Here is a 6399-nt window from a genome sequence, read left to right on the forward strand (position 1 = left end):
AAAAAAAGAGTTTACAATACCCAGTACAATATTGTTCACGCTATTAACTAAGAAATACCTCATCAGTTCTTGCCATCAGAGAATTACTGACATGGATGGGATTATTATGAGAATTCTAAAAGGGCCTATAAAAAGGATTGCACATAACATGAAATAATTATGAACTATGATACAACTGTGACAACACAGCTAGCTTACAGAACTGAATTTTTCACTAAAATAATAGTACTATAGAATTACAGTGACAGTTAAATATCACAGATTTTTTCCCCTGCTAACTTTTGAGTAGAAAAAGGATTTCTTTTTATATATTTGATGAATAGAATGCCTTTGAAATAAAATGCCAGGAGAAACTGAAAAGTGAACCAAAAATTAACACCTCAAATTTCTTTTTCACAGATATTAACAAAAAGTAAAGTGGTTTATAAAAAAAAATGAAAACAATCTTAAAAACAAATAAATATAAGGTTGAATCAATTGTTTTTGAAAAAAATATAGCTTATTTTCAAAAATTTTGTTAGTTTGGTAACTAGGCTTAAAAATTATCAAAATAAACCAAAGAGATTCTAACTATACTATTCCACTGTTTAGGAGTTGATAAAAGTTTTTCAAGTTTTAAGTTGAAATAAGTATTCCATTCTCTTCCCCAATTGCCAGAAAGAGTACATTTGAAAAGGGATCTTGCAAAAACAAAACAAAACAAAACAAAACAAAACCTACCACCCCCACAGACTAATTATTAAAAGAAAACTTTTTGTTTTTGAACACTTGATTTTAATTGGTCCTATATTAGGGTAAAGTTTCTCTAGCAAGGGCCTCCTAGCCTCTTCTTTTATTATTCTCTAGTCATTTCCATGTTTTTATTAAACAAGACTACTAATGTGTTGCCTTTCTTAAGATGTCAGACTGAGTCAGAGACAGCTTTAGAGTGAAGCATGCTGGACTACAGTTTGTATTAATAGTTCAAATGAACACATTATTCTTCGAAAAGGATTACAATAAGTAAAAACACTCCGCCCCCCCCCCCCCCCAAAAAAAAGGAAAAACTTTTTAAAAAGGTACAGCCCTCACTACCGTACACTAAGAGGAGAAACTAAACACAAATATTAGAAGCCCGGAAAGGGGCACTGGCCTCCTCTCTCCCATGAGCTCCTTTAATGCACCAGCTGGGCTGGTTTTCCCCGAAGGGCACCACTCACGTAGTAGGCAATGCCGAGAGACAGCAAGGCGATGACAACGATCAAGAGCAACACCCGCCAGAAGCCCAGATCCTCTACAAACTCCTGCCACGTGGTGCGGAGGCTGGAAAGGACTCCTTCCCCTTGCTGTAGATTGGGACTGAGGAGAGCATGGCTTTCCACGGCACTTTCACTCTCAGCCGTCTGCATGGGCTCCAATTTCCAGTGGGTTCCTCGGTTAAATCCTTTTACCTCCTGGTCTTCCAGAGATTCCAGCAACCGGATAACATCTTTATTCACTCCCCTGCGCTTTGCCAGAACTAAGGGTGTAGCCCCTTGATGATTGCAAATATCAGTTTCGAGCCCATTAGAAACTAAGAATTGAATAGTAGCCACATGGCCACAGAGGTGAAGAGCTGTGTTTCCTTGATATTCTGTGGCCAGAAGATCAGCACCAAATTTAGGCAACAACTAGCAGATGTCTGCATTTCCTCGGGCTGCTGTGAGGTGAAAGTCTGTTCTGCCCCTGCTGTCACGAATATTTGGATCAAAGCCACTTTCCAAAAGCCGTTTGGAATAATTAAAGTCTCCATCAATGCAGGCTTGTAGCAAGGGCACATGTGTCTGAGAAGAGTCATTTACAAAAACATACGATATTGTTCTGATTTGATATGGTGAATGGGATATGCGATGCCTTAAGAACTTTTTTAAAAAAGATTTATCTATTTCTCTCCCTTCCCCCGGTTGTCTGTTCTCTGTGTCTATTTGCTGCATCTTCTTTGTCCACTTCTGTTGTTGTCAGCTGCACGGGAATCTGTGTTTCTTTTTGTTGCGTCATCTTGTGTCAGCTCTCCTTGTAGGCAGCGCCATTCCTGGGCAGGCTGCACTTTCTTTCACGCTAGGCGGCTCTCCTTCCGGGGTGCACTCCTTGGGCGTGGGGCTCTCCTACGCGGGGGACACCCCTGCATGGCACAGCACTTCTTGCGCGCATCAGCACTGCGCATGGGCCAGCTCCACACGGGTCAAGGAGCCTGGGGGTTTGAACCACGGACCTCCCATGTGGTAGATGGACGCCCTAACCACCATGCCTTAAGAATTGATCCTTTTATTTTTTCTTCCAGTGGTCACTTGGCAGTTTCTCTGAATTCCTGAGATAGTTCAATGAAATATCCAGTAATGTGCCAGAGCAAGGATCTGCGACACCGCGGAGCAGCAGCAGAAGCAGCAGTGGCTGCAGGGCGTTCCCCGGGGCGGCTGCGGAGGCGGCGCTGGGAGGATGTGTTTGAATCTGTGTCACTGAAGGTATAAAGAGAGGAAATTCCATCTGGTCTCCTACCATAAATGATAGGAGAGCAGGCACCCATTCATGGACCTGTGCAGAGCTTTTTCATAGGAGGACTCAAAATGCTTATTTGCTAAACATAATATGATCAACAAGTCATTATTATAGATGTCTGTGGGGCCAAAATTTTGAGGGTCATTAGATCCTGCAGCATAATGGTAATTGCTCTCAGTTTATCTCTGATGGTGAAGCACAGTTGCCTTTCTGTCTATTCCAACTGGGATCCTGTTCCATCTCCTCTCCCTCCACCCCCTCTCTGGCCTCTGAGGACAGCTGCTCACCAGTGCTCTTCTGAATGCTCTGGGGAGGGGTTTTCCTGATCCTCCTGACTGACCTGATTGCACTGGATAGACCTTCCTAGCCTTCTCATTTTCCTGACCTTTTGGGTCAGCAGCATCAGCAGCCTCTTGGAACTTGTAGGAAATGTAGAATCTCAAGCCTCACTTCAGACCTACTGAATCAGAACCTTCATTTTTAATAAGATCCACCAGTGATTCATACACACATAGAAGCTTGAAAAAACACTGCTCTGTAGTTTGTCAGAGTGTTTCCAGCATTTTAACCTGATTATGTGAAGGCATCTTTGAAACCATGTTTTAGTTACCAACCTAGAAAACTATGAATGCCTCTCCCAGGACCTGGAGGTTGGATGTGCCCTTGTCCATCAATGTAGTCCAATGGAGTCTTTCTTTTAATCATCTTTTCAAATAGGGAGAAGCACATTCTCTTATATTAAGACAATATTTTTTCGCCTATTTTTCATCACTATTGGCCTTTCAATGAAATTTTAATACCACAGATACACAGTGTAGCAGTTTGATATGGTTTATGAATTCCAAAAATATTGGATTCTGCTTGTAAACTGGTCTATACCTGGGCATGATAAATTGTGATTAGGGCTTTGATTAGGCCATGTCAATAGGATGTTGAGTCTCTTCCCACCACAGAGCAGAGGAGTTAGTTGGAGTTTTGATGTTGAAGATTTGATGCTGGAGTCTTGAGCTGGAGCCCCAGAAGTAAGCACACTGGAGCTTGCTTGTGAGGAAAAAGAGGAGGCCCTGGGAAGAGAAATAAGCCATTTGCCTCATAGTCTACAGCTTGCCTTTGCAATAACAGAGCAGCTAAGTCCAGAGAGAGGAAAGCCCCAGGAAGAGAGGAACCCAGGAAGCCTGAACGCTGGCAGACATCAGCAGCCATCTTGTTCCAACACATGGCAATAGACTTTGGTGAGGGAAGTAACTTGTGCTTCGTGGCCTGTTAGCTGTAAGCTCCTACACCAAATAAACACCCTTTATAAAAACTAGCCTATTTCTGGTATTTGCATCAGCACCCCCTTGGCTGACTAATACACACAGTATATCTGTTTATGTACTGTGGCTCTCTAGAGGGGCACCAGTACATCGTAACAGCTAATATTTTTTGCCTTCCCCCACCAGGAGACAATTTTTGCTCCCTTGGGCATGACAGCACCCCTCTTGAGAAGGCATGCATTGAGAGAAATAAAGCAGGTACTAAACTGAGCATGTCCCAAACTTTAATATAGATATGGATAAATTTAAAAGAAACTAATTAAAAAGTTAGCAGTCATTAGCTCTGGGCTATGAGATCATGAGCTTTTTTCTTCATTTGTTTTTCTTTTATTTCTCCTGCTTTAATGGTTTCCAAATATGTACTTATATCCACTGTCAATAGATATTGTGAAGATCCTATAAGATTATACGCGTAAAAGGAAAACTATATTATCTTTCCATTCCCCATAAACCTCAGTTGTTTCACGTTTCACACATTTGAAAACACTCAAAAAACTGAAGTCGTTGCTCCAGTATTCATTATCCAATGAACATTTGCCATATTCTACAGAATTGATCACATTTTCATGCAGATTTCATTAAAAACATCCATGCAATTAATCTTTCCACAGACATTTATTGAATATGTAATTCATGTCAGAAATTTATTTAAACACTGGAAACATGGGGAAATCACATATGAATAAGATAGGTACCATGTTGTTGAACAGCCCACCAATGTCTTTTTCCCAAAGACAATGCCAACAATAAACAAAATGGGACAGGATCATAATACTGATATTATCAGACTTTGGAGGGAATTCAGAGGGATGGATTGATGAGATTTAGAAGCACTTTTCAGATAAGGTAAGATTTCAACTGGGTCTACAATATTGAGTAGGAGGGTTTGAAGTGATGAATGTCCACCAAAAAATGTCAAATGTCACAAGAAAACTTGATACTTCTTTCCAATGGGCCCAATTTCACCTTTCTATACTTTTTTCCTTCTCCTGTAGTCCTTACAACACCATAAAGTTTATAGTTTTTATGCTTTCTCTATCCTCTGAAACCATTATCCTCTCTCAGATTCTTCATTTTTACCGAGAATTAAATAACTGACAATTTTAAAGTTACCTGCAAAGAGGACTCAACACCTTAAAATAAAGATAGGGTGGTTTTACTATGAAAATTCGGGAATCACTGAGTTTAAAGATTGGAGAGAGAAAATCATAACCCTGCTACTCTCCTCATCCACACTTGAGGAAGGGGGTGATGTGCTCTGCCTTTGATAGGACATAGCAAGATGTGAAGACTCTGGCACTTGTAGAGAGGGTTTCCAACCTCTAAATGGCTGGTGGTGGAAAAGTGGAGAATGTATTTACCAGTAAAATTAAAAAACAGGGTGATGACAAGAGATTGCCAAATTTCTGTTTTTTCAGTTAAGAGCACCACACTCCTTTCCAAAAATTATCCTTGATTACTCCCATTGTTCAATGAAAGAAAGAACATTATAAAGCCCAAGTGCAGGAAGGATTAATATTAAATAAAAAATAACCTTCCTCATTGGTTTCTCTTAGCCGTATATGAAACTTCTCATTTCTCCACATTGGTGGGGATGAAAAGTGGACTGGCAATGAACTATAGCCGGGTATTAGGGACATTCAGGAACTGCTTATTTAAAAGCTTTGAGAAATTAATACCTTCCCCCCTTCCATGATCTGCTGGGATGATCTACTGAACTGTGTTAATTTTCCAGCTAGAGACACTCATTGTTTTCCTATTCTCTACGATCGTGGTTCTCAAACATTAGCCTGATCAGAAGAGCCTGGCGTGCTTGTTTAAAAACCAAGGTGGGCTGGGTCCATTTTTGGATTGTTGATTCAGGAGGCCTGAGATAGAGCCTAGAAAGTTGCATTTCTAACAACCTCCCTGCTGCTGCTGGTCCGGGTACCAAACTGTCCTGTAGGATGAAGCCCAAACTCCTTATCATGCCAGAAATGGTGAAAGCTAAAGACCCCAATGCAGTGCAGAAGGTTTTCTCCTCTGGTAGTGGATGATGCTCTGCTAGTGGGTGGCTCTGACCAGTCACTGAGGAATTCTTCTTCCCTCCTACTGCTCCACTCACTCCCAGGGTTTGTTCTCATCTGCATGGCAAGGCTGGGTACCTCCAGCTCCACATTTCAGCAAAGAAAGAAGAGTGAGGAAGGTGGGAGCAAGCGGCTTCATCCTTAGGAGGGTGACCCAGAAGGGACACACAGCAGTGTGAAGTCTTTCCTTAATGATTATCTCAGATCCCCACTACAGCACTTACTATATTTTATAATTATATCTTTATTTATCTCTGTTCCTGATTAGTCTTGGGGTCTTTTAAGCTAACAGACTATATTTTATTTATGGAACTTTTTCTATCTCTCTCTTCTTGTCATTTCTCTCTATTTTTCTACTTATTTACAAAGTTAGTGTCTAGTGCAATTCTTGATATATGGTGACCACCTGAGAATTGCTTGTTGAGTGAATGAATTGAAGCTTCTGTTGACAAAGGCTGATATTATTTCTTTACCTCTTGACACTGATTATTTTTCCATCTAAC

General features: G+C 40.8%; 1 pseudogene; it reads right to left on the reverse strand.

Moving 5' to 3' along the window:
- Positions 1 to 1154: 1154 nt before the first annotated feature.
- Positions 1155 to 3401, reverse strand: LOC101414704 (ankyrin repeat domain-containing protein 46 pseudogene; annotated as a pseudogene).
- Positions 3402 to 6399: the final 2998 nt, after the last annotated feature.

The sequence above is a fragment of the Dasypus novemcinctus genome, chromosome 22 (genome assembly GCF_030445035.2).
Source record: "Dasypus novemcinctus isolate mDasNov1 chromosome 22, mDasNov1.1.hap2, whole genome shotgun sequence".
NCBI lineage: Eukaryota > Metazoa > Chordata > Mammalia > Cingulata > Dasypodidae > Dasypus > Dasypus novemcinctus.